The sequence below is a fragment of the Callithrix jacchus genome, chromosome 14 (assembly GCF_049354715.1).
Source record: "Callithrix jacchus isolate 240 chromosome 14, calJac240_pri, whole genome shotgun sequence".
Lineage (NCBI taxonomy): Eukaryota > Metazoa > Chordata > Mammalia > Primates > Cebidae > Callithrix > Callithrix jacchus.
This window is the reverse complement of record NC_133515.1, coordinates 12,028,559-12,047,024: the sequence shown is the minus strand read 5'-3', so window position 1 is coordinate 12,047,024 and position 18,466 is coordinate 12,028,559. Positions and strand designations below refer to the sequence as shown.

Below are 18,466 nucleotides of genomic sequence, written 5' to 3'. Positions count from 1 at the left end.
ATAAGAATCTTTCTAAACTCATCACCACCATTAGGCAAATCAAATTCCTCTCAAGAAGTTTTCCTGGCTCTTTCTGGACAGACTTGTCTTCTTCCTTTTCCCAACAGATCAACATATTTACAGTAAGCACCAATCTTCTGCATCTAATGCACACACACACACACGGTTCACTAGCTGTCTCCTGGGTGAGTGCCATGATTCACCAAACCAGTTGGTCCTTAGCTGTATTTTTTGAAGCATCCTTCTTCACTGTCCACTCCTCACACCTTCACCAACACAGTGAGAAATTCACATTTTGCATAAGCAGTAAGGAGTTATAAATTGAGTTGAATGAAAAGCTTCATTTGGTTGTCCTTTTCTGTTTTGTTATTTTCTTTCCTTAATGTTTCAGGTTCAGTGCCATTTTCTCATTCTTATGCACAACAACACTATTGATAGGAAAAATGGAGATCAAGGATATCCAATAAAAGAGTCAAGGCAGTGTTTATCATTCCCGCTGAGAGTGCATTGTCTTCTCTATAGCTATTGGTGCAACACTGGCAAAGCTTCTGAGGGGGAAAAACATGATCAAGCTTTTAAGATTAACTTTGAAGTCCTTTTTGAAGAAAGTGTGTACAAGTTTTGCCAACACAATGCATTATCCCTTTAAATGAAACCAATAGAGCCTGTTATTAATAACATAGCACCTTCAGGCCGGGCGCAATGGCTCATGCCTATAATCCCAGAACTTTGGGAGGCCAAGGTGGGTGGATCACAAAATCAGGAGATGGAGACCATTCTGACTAACACAGTGAAACCCCGTCTCCACTAAAAATACAAAAAATTAGCCGGGCATGGTGGCACGTGCCTGCAGTCCCCGCTACTTGAGAGGCTGAGGTAGGAGAATTACTTGAACCCAGGAGGCAGAGGTTGCAGTAAGCCAAGATCACACCATTGCACTCCCACCTGGACGACAGAGTGAGACTCCATCTCAAAAAAAACACAAAAACAAAACATAGCACTTTCAGTCAAACATTGGGTGAGATTACACCACTCTAACTTAATGGGAAGTAATAAAATAAGTTTCAATTTTTACAAATGAAGTTATAAAATGACTTTATTTACAAGCCCTTCACTTAACATCTCTCACCACGTACCAAAAGTCACGTAACTATTTATGGTTTATAAATAATAAACAGTTATAAAGCATATTTCCCTTATATTTCATAATCATCCACAGATAATCACAGTTGATCTCTTAATAGGGCTCATAAACGCATCTTAAAGTTAAACATCCCTGCAGAGCCATATAACTTCAAGAAATCCTTAAAATCTTGTTTCAACAAACAACATAACATTATCTTTTATCAGATTCAGTTTGTCTTTCTTAAATACCTCATTAACATGTAAGTAAACCCAAAAAAGGAGGGGAAAAAATACAGAAACAAAATACCTGCAGTGCAATTAATCATCTTACCATCTGCGTTCTTCATCCCTGGGACACTTGGGAACCGCTAGCCCCCTAGGAAGTGGCGACTGTCAGGGTAATCCAGCAAGGTTTCTTTTCCCAAATGAAGCAGGCTGAGCTGACGTTGGTTATTAAGAATGAAAGTACATTTTGAAGTCAGCCCTCTCTAGAGTTTTAATTCAGGTCTGTGCCACAGCCGAGTGACAGCTCACATCTTGCCGGATGCCCCAGCTGGTACAGAGGCTCAAAGGAAGGAGAAAGTGGGTCTTGGAGACGCCTGTGTCAGAGCCTCTTAGAACTTTAATCCCTCGGCCGTGACACATCTGGGGAACTATGAACAGGAAGCTCAGAGCCAGGCAGACAGCCAGAATCATTCAGCAAACGTGCCAGACCCTTAAGAAACACCAGCACCCGCCACTGCACGGTAACCTTTCACGTTTCCCGAAGCTGATGCTTTCCTCTCATGACTTTGTGTTGAACCTGGACAAGGCCTGCTGGCTGAGTCCAGCTCGTTGTCACATTCCCATCCTCAGAGGTTTGACCAGTCAGTCCCAGGCCTGTGGTGGCATAAGCTTTCCCTCTCTGCCTACCTCCCAATCCTTAGAGCAATCTCCCTAGAGACAGCCCAGGCAATGCCGCGGAACTCTTTATTCAGGTCTGCTTGTGTCCCAGACCCCGACCCACTTCTCATGGTGCCCACCACCCGTGCCATGTGCCCTGAGAACTCTGGAAGTCTCCCTTTGCCACACCCTGGAGGTGGGGTGACCACTGATCACCCCTCACTCAGGAAGAGGAAAGCCAGAGCCTCCAGCTTCCACAACTCAGCCAGATCCATGTAGGAGAGCTGCTGCTGCAAAGCCTCCTCTTTTTTTTTTCTTGCTCTGTCACCCAGGCTGAAGTGCAATGTCACAATCTTAGCTCACTGCAATCTCCGCCTCCCAGGTTCAAGCGATTATCCTGCCTCGACCTCTCAAGTAGCTGGGATTATAGGCACCCACCACCATGCCTAGCTAATTTTTGTATTTTTGGTAAAGACAAGATTTCACCATGTTGACCAGGCTGGTCTCGAACTCCTGACCTCAGGTGATCCACCTGCCTCGGCCTCCCAAAGCGCTGGGATTATAGGCATGAGCCACCACACGTGGCCCACCTCATTTAATTCTCTCGTAATCCCTCCTGGCCCTGCACTCAGATGAACATTCTCAACATGAAACAGTCCAGTCTATCACGATGCTACTCAAAACCCTGCAGTGTAGGGAGGAAGAGTCAAGCCTCCAATTCTAGCATTCAAGATACTGGGACATCTGGTCTCACACACCGTCCTGTCATCGGTCTTATTACCCTTTCCAAGAACCCTTTGTGCTCACCTGGATGGGCCACCTGCTGACCCTAAGAGGCACTGCTCCAACCTCTGCTTCAGTTCTGCCACTGCCACTCCTTATCCTAGTCAATGTGACCCCTCCCAGCATGACACAGCCCACCTCCTCTTTGCCCCTTCCCCTTCTTTCCAGTCTTTGCCAACATTCGCTCAAGCAGACCCTTGCTCAAGCATCGTGGGGTGATTTTCCCGATTCTGATCCTGTGCCTTCTCTCTGTGATAACGGAGATAGCAAGAGTAAGCACTTAAGAGGTGCCAGGGAATATTTGAGAACATTTAGATTATTTATTCCTTTACTTATTTATTTTTAATTTTATTTTAGGTTAAGGGGTACTCACGCAGGTTTGTTATATAGGTAAATTGTGTATTGAGAGGGATTGGTGTACAGCTTGTTTTGTAACCCAGGTAATAAGTATGCTATCCTATAGGTAGTTTCAGTCTTCACTCTCCTCCCACACTCCACCCTCAGGTAGGTCCTGTGTCTGTTGTTCCCTTCTTTGTGTCCATATAAACTCAGTGTTTAACTCTCACTTATAAGTGAGACGATGCAGTATTTGATTTTCTGTTTCTGTGATAGTCCTCAGAATAATGGCCTCCAGCTGTATCTATGTTGCTGCAAAAGACATGATTTTGTTCTTTTTTATGGCTATATAGTATTTCATGGTGTACATATACCACATTTTCTTTATCCAGTCTACCCTTATGGACATTTAGGTTGATTCCATATATTTGCTATTGAAATAGTGATGCAATGAACATCATGCCCTTGTGGTAGAATGATTTATATTCCCGTGGGAATATACCCAATAATGGGATTGCTGAGTTGAATGGTAGTTGTATTTTTTAAGTTCTTTGAGATCACCAAACTGCTTTTCAGAGTGGGTAAACTAATTTATATTCCCACAAGCAGTATATAAGCATTCCCTTTTCTCTGCGACTTGTTGGCATCTCTTATTTTTTGACTTTTTAGTAATAGCCATTTTGACTGGTGTGAGATGATCTCATTATGGTTTTGATTTGAATGAAATTGAAATACTTTAGGCCCATTATACAGGTGAGGAAACTGATTGAGATGATGTAAGCACTTTCCCCAAGCTCCCTTAGTCAGGCAGGGATGGAGCCCAGGTGGATCCCAGGTTTGCGTTGCTCTTCAAGTGTTACCAGGGATCCACTGCAATTTACTTGACAATATGGCTTATCTATGAAGGAACAGTGCCAGTTCCTAGCAGCCATTGTCTCATACTTCCTGGCACCCTCTCCGGAGGGCACCTAAAAGACCTTCCCATTCCAGGCTGTTACCAAGCAGCTGGATTAACTGGCAGATTATTAGTTCAAGGATTTTTCTGGCCCTCTATTTCTCTCCAGACAATTTCTTGTCTCTTCCTCCTTCCCACTTCTCAAAAGGGAGAAAAATTTGAGAAATCTGCACTGTTTAGTTAACACGTGTGAACACACACACACACGCCACATACACGCACCTACCCACACACCTTTGCCTGGGTTTTGCCAGCTGTGTTGTTCCCCTACAGAGTTCAGGGAAAACAAATAGTCATAGCTGGCAACAAAAATTCAATACCAGAAGTTAATGGATAATCTCCTAAACCCTAGGGTCCTTTATGAATGCTACAACATAGAATTCCCTGAGCCAAGACCAGAGCTTTGAACATTTTAAACTATCAGAAGACGTCATTCCAATATAATTTTATCAGTAACGTGGTCTTTGTAGAATGCCAGAATGTCTGTTTATACAGAAAAGGTCAGAAATAACTCATGTATTTTTCCAGAATATTCTTATGGAAAAGTTTACACATTCAGAATTGGTTTGTATCTATGAATATCTTTAATGTAGCTATAATCCATGTGTTTCTTATACCTCCCTATTGAGAAAGGAGAATAGGAAGAAGCACGTACAGTATGTGTGTGCACAAGCATGTGTGTATGTGTGTGCATGTGTGTGCACACGCATGTATGTATGTGCATGCATGTATGTGCAAGCATGTGCATCCCTAGAATCTAACCTTGACTCCCCCTCACATGCTACACGTCATTAAGACCCTAGATCCAGCAACTCTGTAATTAGAGGGACACTGACCTGGATGCCAGCAGACCTGGGTTAAACTTCATCTATATGTCTATAGATAAACTTCATCTATGTGTCTACAGCTCTAACTTCATCTATGTGTCTACAGCTCTAACTTCATCTATGTGTCTTTGAGAAAATCACTTCACCTCACTGGATCTCAGTTTCTACATCTGAAAATAAAAAACAGTACAGTCTAAACTCTTGGGACCCAAGCTGTGGCTCATGAGCCAAGAGCATCACCAGGGAACATGGTGGAAATGCAGAACATTAGGGCCCACCCCAGAACCACTGAATTTGAATTCACATTTGACTAAGCTTCCTGGGTGACTTGCGTGCACAGTAACACGGTAAGTGCTAGTCAACCTGATCTCCAAAATGCTTTCCAGTGTGACACATTCCATTAGTTTAACCTTTGTCTCTTTACGCTAGAAAAGTAACCATGCCATGCCTGATGGCTGCCTGGTAACCTTTGTGGTCAGGCCCCAAGGATCTGGCTTGAGTGCCTGCCTGCTGATCATACTCCTGCTCCAGGCAATGATACATGAACAGTTCAGATCATCCCCATGACTCTTCCAGACTGCACTGTGTCTTCAGCTTTCTATCGAACCTCTGGGGAGAATGCCATCCCTTAATTCTTCATACCTCCAGACAGTTTAGACATCCATCAACCAGGTTTAAAAGATTTTGCAAGCACAGATGAGGGAATGGGAAAGATTCTAGATGAATGATGACAAGGATAGTCTTTCAGCACTTAATGAAGCTGCAATGGCCAAAAGAAAGCATGAACTGACTAAGATCAAGCGAGGTCTAGTGAAGCTCATCCAATCTTTTGTTTGATGGGGTTATTAGATAGTGAGATTACCACAGTTAAATGCTGTGAACTTAGTGAATCAGAACTTCATGTAAGTATCCGCAAATATCTATCTTGTGAGCAAAATGAAGCATATGGTTAGTAGAGTCGGATACATGTATAAACACCCATACTCAATGGTAAATGGGTCAATCTGAACAGTGTGCTCTACTGGAAACCCTCACACTCAGTTCCAGGTTGGTTCCATCTAGAGGTGGTTTCATCCTCCTGGCTCTCAGGTATGGAGCTAGCTGACCTCTCCTCCCAGAAAAGAGACAACCAGGCTGGGTATGGACGTGGTCATGGCACTCTTCAATTGCGGAAAGTACAAAGCAGAGGAATGCAAGAAACAAGGGAGGGTAAGGAATAAGGAATACATTTTCCCAAGAAAACAAATACAAATTTAGAAAGCAGAACTGGAAACCGAAGCCCAAAAAACTTATCAAGTGAGCATTGGCCGAAAGAACCAGATGACGTGCAGATGCTGTATGGTAATATTCCTGGAGGCCACGATGTAGGAAAGGAGAATGCCTCGAGGCCAAGGCGGGGGCTGAGGAGGGAGGTGGGAGGTGTAGAACAGGTTTCTACAGCAGAAGGGCAGAACGGGCAGGCTTACCTCATTCTGGGAATTCTGGAGTTGAAATGGACTGCGAAGTCACTGAGAGAGCAAATCAGGATCCCAAAAGATGCCATTAAGAGAACCATAGGCTGAATCGGATATCGTGAGACTTAATACAGACAAATCTAAAATCCCATTCTTATTTCCCTAACCTCATATTGATAAGTACAGGACAAGGCATATGAAAAAGCAAATCACTGCTGGAAAACAAAACCAAACAAATACCAGAGTCTGGACTGACTTAAGACATCCATTATGAATCATGTGTGGCAGGAGGCTGTGTGCTTAGCTGCCCTGGTGGAAGTGTACCTTCTGATACGAAGGAGGGTCATCCCTGGAGATTGCCCTCAGACATTCTCCTGTCATGGCATGCAGAGAAAACAATAGCAAAGACTGTGATGGCCAAAGAAGACCAGCTAAGCTCTCCCACTGGCCCTTAGGCTAGGGGGATTGATATCTGCATACCTGGAAGCCACCAGGTTATGCTAGGAACCATGGTACCCTAACCCAGAGATGGAACGAGGGCATTGGGGTAGACATCCGGGAGGCCAATGTGAAAAAACCCTTCATGACAGTAGATGAAGCACTCAGCAATTCAGAGACAGTGTTTGTCCCACCCCTGGAATAACTCAAACAAAGGGCACTTGGACAGGTATGAACATCCAGTGGAAACTGCTTCTACCTTCTCTTCTAGGCCCTCTAATATGGGGGTTCAGTCTTGGAGTTCTTCATTTTGCCCTCATGATAAATCAATGTTATAAACATGGCACTTTCTTACTATTCACATTTTGAAATAGGAAACCAAGCCTAGCATGGGAAAACCAAGACTCGAATTTGGATCTACAGACTTTGTTTAACTCCTTTTTCTTCTCTTTTACTGTATCCCAATGCCTTGGTATACATTTCTGTGAACTGTGGGTGCACTGCCATTTTCAGTTATTTCAGTGAATAAGGAAGTTAATGTGTTTAGTAAGGTAAGATGATGTATTACTGGTGTTTATTATATGTCAGGCTCTAAGTATGAGTCACAACCCAATAAATGTGTCTGACTTACTGTGCAGGTAAATGTTAGGTGACACTGTGTTGTCTTCAACAGCTCTGAGACACAAGTCAACGGGCATCACTAAATCTGCAGGAAGATTCCAAAGGTTCTCATTAGTACAGATTTTCAAAATACTTTTATTATAAAAAATATATAGCCACAACACAAAAGATATAGGACATAAAGAAAAGATGGAAAATGAATTCATGATCTTGCCACCTAGCTCCCTTTAGCATTTTGCGATCTGCCCATCTACTCTTTTTTTCTAAGCACATAAGTCTTTTAATCTCTTTTGACTTAACAAGTAGTTTTTATGCTATTGCATGGCTCTCATACACATTAGTTCCAGTGCTATGTACTGCGCAATTAAATAGGGATTTGATGAAACACAACTTATTCCAGCATTCTTCGTTGTCAAATATGACCTAGCTTCTCAACAGTAAAAAACAAGCATTTTTTTGGTGGGTTTACCATGTAGACAGGTCATATTATTTTCAAATAATAACATCTCTATTCATTTTATTACAGTGCTTTTTACTTTTGTCATTTTCTTATCTTGCTCCATTGGCCAGCAACTCCAGTAAAACATTAAATAAAATAATTGATAATAATTCTTGTATTGCTCCTGATTTAAAGAGAACAAGTGTTTTATAGAGTACAAAATTTACTTCTAGGTTTTTGGTAGACATTATTTATCAGGTTAAGAATGACCTCCTCTCTTCCTGGTTTCCCAAGAGAGTATCAAGAATAGATATTGAATACTATGAAAAACTATCTTTGCATCTATTAATTTCAGTTTTTCCCTTCCTCTATATATGATATAGAGTATTAATAGGTTGCCTGAGATTAAGCCATCCTTATATCTGGGACAACCCTAACATGGTAATGAATTCTCATCTTTTTAAAATCACTACAGGTTATACAGTGATAATTTTATTTTATTTTAAGATTTGTACCTCTAGGTTGAAATATAATTTTATTTTCTTATACTGGGATTTTCTAGTTTTGGTGTTAATGTTATTCCAGCTTCATAGAATATGCTAGAATGCATTTCTTTTAAATTTTTATCCTCTGAAAATTTCGTATAAGATTGATGTTATCTACTGCTTGAATATTTGGTAGAACTCACTGAAATATCATTTAGATAAATTATTTTCTTTGTGGAAACTATTTTCTTTGTACAAACTATTCTTTGTAGAATCAAATATTTAATATTGTATGAAACTATTCTGATTTTTTATTTTTTTCTTTAGTCTTATGTTTTCCTTGGAATTTGTTCTTTGAACTAAAATTTCAAATGTATTGGCTTAAAGTCACTTCTGGTATTCTCTCATCTTTAAATATTGCCACGTCCATAGTTATACATCCCTGTTCATTCCTAATATTTTATGGTCTTTTTCCTTTCATCAATATTTCTAGATGAAGGACTTGTACAAACAGATATCAAAACGTATTACAAAGCTTTAGCAATTAAGGAATTGTTGCAAGGATATACAAATAGACCAGGAACAGGATAGAGAAACCAGAAAGAGGTCCACAATTAGATGATATGGCAAAGACAATTCATGCTCATTAAAAAATGTATATATGCTCCCCAAATTTGACAGCCTCCCTTGTTTATAGTTGGGGCCAAGCGACTGGTCCAGAGCATTTAAGAGCTCATGTGAGTTTCCATCATTCCTGTCTTTCTCCTATATGTGAAGCTATGGAAGGAAATAATTCCCAGCTTGTAGGGTTGCAAGAAGGAAGCGGCTCGGATCCCCAACAAGGTCACCATTCTAAGAGAACCACCAAAAAGAGCCAATGACCAACTTCAGACTTAACAAGTGTGAGAAATAAACTTTTGTTGTACTAAGTCACTGAGATTTCAGGCTTTGCTACTTCATTGTAATGTTTCCTATCCTGACAAATACAAATGGAAAGTTAGTATATGACAGAGGTGACAATGCACATTGGTTAATAACTATTTCTGGGACAACTGGCAAAGCATATCTGAGGAAACAGAATTGGTTCCTTATTTCATCCCATGCAGAAAAGAAAAAAAAGAAAAGAGATCTGCTTCAGATGAATCTCATACTAAGGCAAGACTTCCCATCTTTAAGAATAAAATACACACTGGGGTCTATTGGGGGGAAAAGGGGAGGGCCAGTGGGAGGGGGAGGTGGGGAGGGATAGCCTGGGGAGAAATGCCAAACGTGGGTGAAGGGGAGAAGGAAAGAAAAGCACACTGCCATGTGTGTTCCTACGCAACTGTCTTACATGCTCTGCTCATGTACCCCAAAACCTAAAATCCAATAAAAAATTAAAAATAAATAAATAAATAATAAAATACTGCCGGCCGCGGTGGCTCACGCCTATAATCCCAGCACTTTGGGAGGCCGAGGCGGGTAGATCACGAGGTCAAGAGATCGAAACCATCCTGGTCAACATAGTGAAACCCCGTCTCTACTAAAAATACAAAAAATAAGCTGGGCATGGTGGTGCGTGCCTGTAATCCCAGCTACTCAGGAGGCTGAGGCAGGAGAATTGCCTGAACCCAGGAGGCGGAGGTTGCGGTGAGCCGAGATCGCGCCATTGCACTCCAGCCTGGGTAACAAGAGCGGAACTCCATCTCAAAAAAAAAAAAAAAAGAATAAAATATACAGTGGTTTGCAGTTCTCCTTGAAGAGGTCCTTTACATCCTTTGTTAGTTGTATTCATAGGTATTTTATTCTCTTTGTAGCAATTGTGAATGGGAGTTCACTCTCATCATTCTCAGCAAACTGACATAAGAACAGAAAGCCAAACACTGTATGTTCTCACTCATAGGTGGGTGTTGAACAACGAGAACACGTGGACTCAGGGAGAGGAGCATAACACACTGGGGGCAGTTGGGGTGAGTAGGGGAGAGACATCAAGGGGGTGGGGAGGGAGGGGAGGGATAACATGGGGAGAAATGCAAGATATAGTATGCACCTAAAGTAAAATAAATAAAAATAAAAATAAAAAAGAATAAAATACAAAAGAATATATTTATCTAAAATTAGAAATTATCAGAATGGTAAAATTAAAAGTCTTAAAATGACTCAAAGCCTTTAAAAATATAGAGAGATTCCCAAAACCTATAATCCAATAAAAAATTAAAAAAAAAAATAGAGAGATTAATAAATTTGTCTACATTATTACTAAAAACTTCTACTCACCAAAAAAAAAAATTATTAAAAAAAAGACAAGCCAGAAAAGGAAGATATTTATGACACAAATAACTTATGGAGAACTAGTAACACCTCGATTCACTTTGGAAGAAAAAAATAAGTGTTAAATACACAAAAAAGTCAAAAACAGGCATTTTACAGAAGAGAAAACCTGAAAGACCAATAAACTAATGAAAAGATACCTAACTTAAAAACCCAAGGAAATCAGAAACACTACTGAGAAACTATTTTACATTTCCTAGGTAAGCGAAAAACTTTAAAGCCTAACAAACCAGACGTTGGCAACAAGTAGAAACTCTGTTTGATGTGATATAAATAGTTGCAATCACTTTGGAAAACAATTTGAACATGTGCCTACCTGAAGACTCAGCTCATACTTGGTCTAAAGAATATTAGAGTACACACCCCATGAGACGAGTACAAGAACACTCAGAGAAACATTTTTCATAACAGCAAAAATCCAGTAAAAGTCCCCAAATCCATTGATTGGAAAATGAATGCATCAATTACAGTGTATTTACACCGTTGAATGGGACACGGTGTGAAAACTAAGTTATGCTACATATATCGACACGGATATCACTTAAAAACAAAACATAAAATGAAAAAAGGAAGAACAGTGCATTATTTTTATTTTTTTATAGGGGTGCATTATATTTATAAAAAATTTTAAATGAAGCAAAATAATGTATTTTTTGTTGCAAACATAAATGCTAACACTATAGAAACACTAACGTTCAGGAGAGTAGCTGTCTCTGGGGGGAAGCAGGGCGGTAGAATGAGAGGTATACAGAAAACTTAAAGGATGTTGATTATGTTCTATTTATCAAATTACTTAGCAAGTCCATGGGTGCATGTTGTTTTCAACTTAAGGCCTCATATGGGCCTTATACATTCCATGTATTCTTTGTAAGTTTCCAGTATTCTTTAATGTAAAATTTTTAAAATAATTATTATCCTCTTATCTTCTTGTTTTTAAAGAAAAAGAAAACACTTTATAGTGAAACTTCATCAGGTGAAACAGAATTTTTAAGCAAGTGAAAGTTTTTACCTAACAGATAAACTGTTTTCTTTCCTGCATTCATTACCATCACTGCAACTTCCTTTTTCCACAGAACAAGTTGGGTGTTTTGTTTTCTTTTATCCATCACTACATGTGCGCGTGCGCACGCGCACACACACACACACACACACACACACAGTACCATCATGACTTGCTGTGCAAGAATTGTATGTGAGTGACTCAGGGGAAAGACTGGTTTATGATGTGGCAATGAGAAAGGACACTGCGTTGAGGGGGGCAGCTAAAGCTCAAAGGTTAAACTCATAGGAAAGAGCTGTGAACTGGAATATCTGTTAAGTATTGTCATATGGATATGCCCATTAAACCATCACCACCACCAAAATAGTGAATTCGTCCACCACCCTAAAATTTTCTCATACCCCTTTGTAATTCATTGCTCCTGCCCCTCCCCAGACCACGACTGATCTGCCTTTCTGATACTGGTGATTAGTTTGCATTTTCTAGAATATTATATCAATGGAAATATACACACATATATGCACATATATGTGTATGTGTGTGTATATGTATGTATCCTGCTCCAGTAAAAAAAAAACTGATAAAAATATATATATATTTCTATTAAACTGTTCTGTGTCTGTTGGCCGACTGCAACCTGGTAACACACACATAAAATGAATTTTCTGAATCAATGAATAACAATAGGTCTTTGATATAAGAGGTAATGACTTGATTATGGCCTGCATATACAACTTGTCAAAATGTTTGTTTATAAAATGACAGATGTACAAAGTAGGCTCTGAGTTATCACACACTAAAACTTCCCTTTCAATGGTTTCACAGAAAGGGAAAAACCTGAAAACACTAATACCCATAGGACAGAATTTGTACTGTTAGCAAGAATAGCTTGTATCTCATGTAGGAATATTTGACTTTTGCTTCAGTGTTAAAACTTTAACAAAGACGATTTTGAATAAAGCTTCTTTATAACCAGATTCCCAACACGTAAAAATGGTAAATACTCAAGGTGATAGATACTCCACATATTCTTACTTGATCATTACACATTCTATGACTAAAACAAAATATCACATATACCTCATAAATATGTAAAATAGTATTATGACTTTCCAAAAGAGAAAAAAGGATACATTATCCATGAAGCCACCTTGTTGATTTCCACTTTGTCCGGATTACAAAATCCACTTTCACTTTATCAAGATTACAAAAGCAGCTCTCAGAGGATAATGGCCAGTAAAGTGAATGTATTTTAAAAACTGTGAACCATAAAGAGGCAATGCCTGTCAAGTTCATACATTCATAGGCTATCCGATATGCTGTTAAAGATTGATAATTTATTTAAAAAACTACTAGAAGAAGCAGCCCTACCTCAAGCATATAACCTGTTTTCCATCAAAACATTTGCCAGATTATTCATCTTTGTGAGACTGATCACTTAAGAGCTGGGCTGTGAATCTCTGGAAGGTGTATCTGGTTCTCCCACATTTTTTTTGGAACTAAGGCAACAGAGACTCACAAGACTCTCTATGAAAAGCCCAGAAAACCGTCAGTAGAGAAACACAAGTAAACCAAGGTCTAATATGTTTTTCTAAAATGGAAAATTCAGATTGGATTTAGTTTACCAATACCTCATTCCATCTGTGGAACAGAAAAGGAGGGAACTCTCTCTGATCAATAATAACATTAGCTGAAGCCTCTATTGTCCTATCACACACATTGTCTGGCAAAATTTAAAACATACCAAAGAGACAAGAAAATATGGCTAACGATCAAGAGAAAATATGGCTAACAATCAGTCAGAATATGGAAGCAACTCACATATAATTCAGCAATTATAATTAGCAAACTAAGACCATAAAATAACTGAGATTAATGTCCTCAAGAAAATGGGGGAAAACATGAACTAAACAGATAAAAAAAAATACCAACAATGAATTGAAATCTATAAAAAGGAATCTAATAGACAATCTAGAACTGAAAAATACAATAGCTAAAGTGAAAATTCAGTTGATGGGTTAACAGCTGATTAAACACAGCAGAGCACAGGGTTAAGAAATGTGGCGGTAGTTTAACAGAAAATATCTAAACCAATGCATTGAGAGAAAAAATAATAAAAAGAGCACAAGAGGCATGTGTGATATACTCAAGAAGTCTAACATATGTATAATTAATCTTAGAAGAAGACAAAAAGAGCAAGTCAGGAGAAATGGTTGAAGAGATAGTGGCCAAAATTTTTTCAGAACTAATGAACCACATGTTCATGGGGCTTAGCAAATTCCAAGTTGGTGGGAAAATAATATTTGATCTGATGGACTTATTTGTTATTGCATACCCCTAACGTAGAATCTTTGTGGGAATTTAGATTCCTGCAGCCAAAACTCCCCATGGTAGGAGTGGTGATGAAGAAGGGAACAGGGACCAGAAGGCCAAATTTAAAAAAAAAAAAAAAAAAAGATAAACCAAAGATAACTACATAGTGACACATCTTAACAAAACTCTTGAAAATCAAAGACAAAATAACAACAATTTCAAAGCAGTCAGAGAAAAAAAGGCATATGTCATTCAGAGAAACACTTACAGCTGTTGCCTTGATAGAAACAGCGAAAACTAGAAGACAACGAGATCCAACGGACCTCGTTTTATTTCATGTTGCGTTATTGTGCCTCACAGACATTGTGGAGCTTTTGTTTGGTTTTGTTGTTGTTTTACAAATTGAGCTTTGTGGACCCTGTATCTGGCAGGTCTATCAGCTCCATTTTTCCAACAGTATATGCTAACTTCATATCTCTGTGTCACATTTTGGTAATTCCCACACTATTTTAAACTGTATTATTATTACATGTTAGGGTGATCTGCAATCAGCAATCTCTGATGTTACTGTTGTAATTGTTTTGAGGTGACACAAACTATATTCATGAGACAGCAAACTTAACAAATGTTGTATATGTCTTGACTGTCCCACAGACCAGCTACTCCCCCATCTCTCTCATTCCTATTCTCTGAGATGTAACAACGTTGAAATTAGGTCAATTAATAGACCGACGATGGCCTCTAGGTGGTCAAAGAAGAGTCACAATTCTCTCACTTTAAATAAAAAACAAGAAATGATGAAGCTTAGTTAGACACGTCGAAAGCCAAGATGGGATGAAAGCTAGGCCTCTGGCACCAAACAGAAAAGTTGTGAGCACAAAGGAAAAATTATTGAAGGACATTAAAAGTGCTACTCCAGTGAATACACAAATAATCAGAAAGCAAAATAGCCTTATTGCAGGCCAGGCGTGGTGGCTCACGTCTGTAATCCAAGCACTTTGGAGGCCAAGGTGGGAGGATCACCTGAGGTTGGGAGTTCAAGACCAGCCTGACCATCATGGTGAAACCCCGTCTTTATAAAAGAGAGAGAGAGAGAAAATAGCCTTATTGTTGCTAAGGAAAAAGTTTCAGTGGTGTCAGTAATAGATCAAATCGGACCCAACATTCTCTTAAACCAAAGCCTATCACAGAGCAAGGCCTAACCCTTCAATTTTAGGAAGGCTGAGAGAGGTAAGGAAGCTGCAGAAGAAAAGCTGGAAGCTAGCACAGACTGGTTCATGAGGTCTAAGGAAAGAAGCCATAACATAAAAGCTCAAGGTGAAGCACCAAGTATTAATGTAGAAGCTGCAGCAAGTTACACAGATCTAGGTAAGACCATTGATGAAGGTGGCTACAGGATGCAACAGATTTGCAATGTAGACAAAGCAGCCTTCTGTTGGAAGAACATGCTAGGACTTTCATAGTGAAGAAAAGAAGTTAATGTCTGCTTTCTTTTTTCTTTTTTCTTTTTTTTTTTTTTTTTTTTTTTTTTGAGACGGAGTTTCACTCTTGTTACCCAGGCTGGAGTGCAATGGTGCGACCTCGGCTCACCGCAACTTCCACCTCCTGGGTCCAGGCAATTCTCCTGCCTCAGCCTCCTGAGTAGCTGGAATTACAGGCACGTGCCACCATGCCCAGCTAATTTTTTTTTGTATTTTTAGTAGAGACAGGGTTTCACCATGTTGACCAAGATGGTCTCGATCTCCTGACCTTGTGATCCACCCGCCTCGGCCTCCCAAAGTGCTGGGATTACAGGCTTGAGCCACCACGCCCGGCCCAATGTCTGCTTTCAAAGCTTCAAAGAACAAGCTGACTTTCTTATTAGGAGCTAATACAGCTGGTGACTTTAAGTTGAAGCCAATGCCCATTTCTCATTTCAAAAATTATGCTAAATCTACTCTATCCTCTACAAACTTAACAACAAAGCCTGAATTACAACACATGTGTTTACAGCATGATTTACTGAATATTTTAAGCCCACTGTGGAGAGCTACTGGTTAGGAAAAAAAAAAGATTCCTGTAAAAATATTACTGTTCATTGACAATGGACCTGGTCATCTGAGGGCTTCGATGGAGATGTAAAAGAGATTTGTGTTTTATCATGCCTGCTAACACAATTTCCATTAGATCAGAAGTAATTTTGACTTTCAATTCTTATTAAGAAATGCATTTTGTAAGGCTATAGGTGAAATCGTGATTTTTCTGATGGAGCTGGGCAAAGTAAGTGGAAGACTTTCTGGAAGGGTTTCACCATTCTAGATGCCATTAAGAACATTCATGGTAAATGAGAGGAGGTCACCATATCAACATTAACAGTAGTTTGGGAGAAGTTGACTCCAACCCTCTTGGATGACTTTAAGGGGTTCAAGACTTTAGTAGAGAAAGTCACTGCAGACATCATGAAAATAGCAAAAGAACTAGAATTAAAAGTGAAGCCTGAAGGTGGAATCAATTGCTGCAATCTCACAGCAAAATTTGGATAAATGAGGAGTTGTTTCTTATAATTGAGCAAAGAAAGTGATTTCTTGACATGGAATCCACTCCTGGTGAAGATGCTGTGAACATTGTTAAAATGATAACAAAGGTGTATGAGTCCATTTTCACACTGGAAAGAACTACCTGAAACTGAGTAAATTATGAAGAAAAGAGGTGACTGACCCACAGCTCTGCATGGCTGGAGCAGCTTCAGGAAGCTTGCAATCATGGCAGAAGATAAAGAAGAAGAAAGGCACATCTTACATGGTGGCAGGAGAGAGAGCAAGCAAGGGGGAACATGCCACATTTTTAAACCATCAAACCGCATGAGAACTCACACTCACTATCATGAGAACAGCTCCCATGTCACTGGATGGGAAGTGTCATCCAGTCACTTCCCATCAGGTCCCTCCCCTGATATATGGGAATTACAATTTGACATGAAATTTGGGTGGGTATACAGAGCCAAACCATATCAAAAGGATTCTGAATATTACCTAAACTAAATTGAGGAAGCAATGTCAGGGTTTGAAAGCATTGACTCCAATCTTGAAAGAAGTTCTACTTTGGGTAAAATGTTATCAAATAGCATCACATGCTACACAGAAATCTTTTGAGAAGAGTTGATTGCTGTGGCATGGTTAATTGTTGCCTTATTTTAAGAAATTGCCGGGCCAGGCACGGTGGCTCAAGCCTGTAATACCAGCACTTTGGGAGGCCAAGGCTGGTGGATCAAGAGATCAAGACCATCCTGGTCAACATGGTGAAACCCCGTCTCTACTAAAAATACAAAAAATTAGCTGGGCACAGTGGCACGTGCCTGTAATCCCAGCTACTCAGAAGGCTGAGGCAGGAGAATAGCCTGAACGCAGGAGGTGGAGGTTGCAGTGAGCCGAGATCGCACCATTGCACTCCAGCCTGGGTAACAAGAACGAAACTCCATCTCAAAAAAAAAAAAGAAAAAAAGAAAGAAAGAAATTGCCACAGCTATCCCAACCTTCTGCAGCCACCACCCTGGTCAGTCAGCATCATCAACATCAAGGGTAGACCTCCCACTAGCAAAAAGGTTACAACTTACTGAAGCCTCAGATAATTGTTAGCATTTTTAAGTGAAAAAGTATTTTAATTAAGATATATACATTGTTTTTTTAAATATAAAGCTACTGTACATTTAGTAGACTACAGTATAGTGTAAACATAACTTTTACATGCAATGGTTAACCAAAAGAAAATTGTGACTTGCTTTATTGCAGTATTTAATTTACTGTGGTGGTTTGGAAGCAAATTCACAATATCTCTGAGATACATCTATAATATATTTAACATGTGAGTGGAAAACAATTGCAAAACTAGAATTCTACATCTTAAAAAAACATGGGCTTCAAAAATGTAGGTGACTGTGAGCAGGTCCAGATGTCATATATCAATATGCTCAAAAAAGTAAAAGAAACGTGGCTGAAGGTTCAATTTTCATTTCTCCATTTAACTATCCAAATGATTCAGTGCCATTTAGAGAAATGAATACTTTTTTTCTCTCTTCATTTCAGTGTTATGTTGGGCATAAATCAGGTAACTATGTATGCGTGAGTAAGATATTGATGAGTGAACAAATATAAAATCTTTGACAGAGAAAGGGAGGCTATATGATGTTTAAAAACAGCTAGAAAGAACAATCTCTAGAATTTTAGAATTTACAAGGTGATACCCAGAGCAGATTAGTGATAGAACAAGAACACAGTTGAAAGATCACAAAGATAAAAAGACTGTAGAAAAATAAACAGAGCCCCTGGTGGCTTCTGAAATAATATCAAGCTGCCAAAATATAGTAATTAAAATCCCAGAAGGAAAGGAGGGGGAGAGAGGGGTAGAAAAATATTTGAAGAATAATGATTGACAACTTTTCAAACAGTGAAAAATTTAAATTTACATATTCAACAAGCTCAACACAACCCAACAAAGAATAATCACAAAGAAAGCCACACTT

At 39.3% G+C, this 18,466-nt stretch overlaps 1 protein-coding gene across 4 annotated transcripts in view; it reads right to left on the bottom strand.

The window, feature by feature from the left end:
- Positions 1–18,466, bottom strand: part of IL1R1 (interleukin 1 receptor type 1) — a 154,035-nt gene that overhangs the window by 77,379 nt on the left and 58,190 nt on the right. For 2 of the 4 annotated variants that reach the window (XM_008980186.5, XM_035271786.3), the window contains exon 1: positions 1,457–1,782. The gene's annotated coding sequence lies outside the window, so the exon portion shown is untranslated. Of the gene's footprint in view, positions 1–1,432; positions 1,783–7,431; positions 7,507–18,466 lie in introns of those variants that run through there. The other 2 variants (XM_017964107.3, XM_078348863.1) reach the window with 2 other exon arrangements.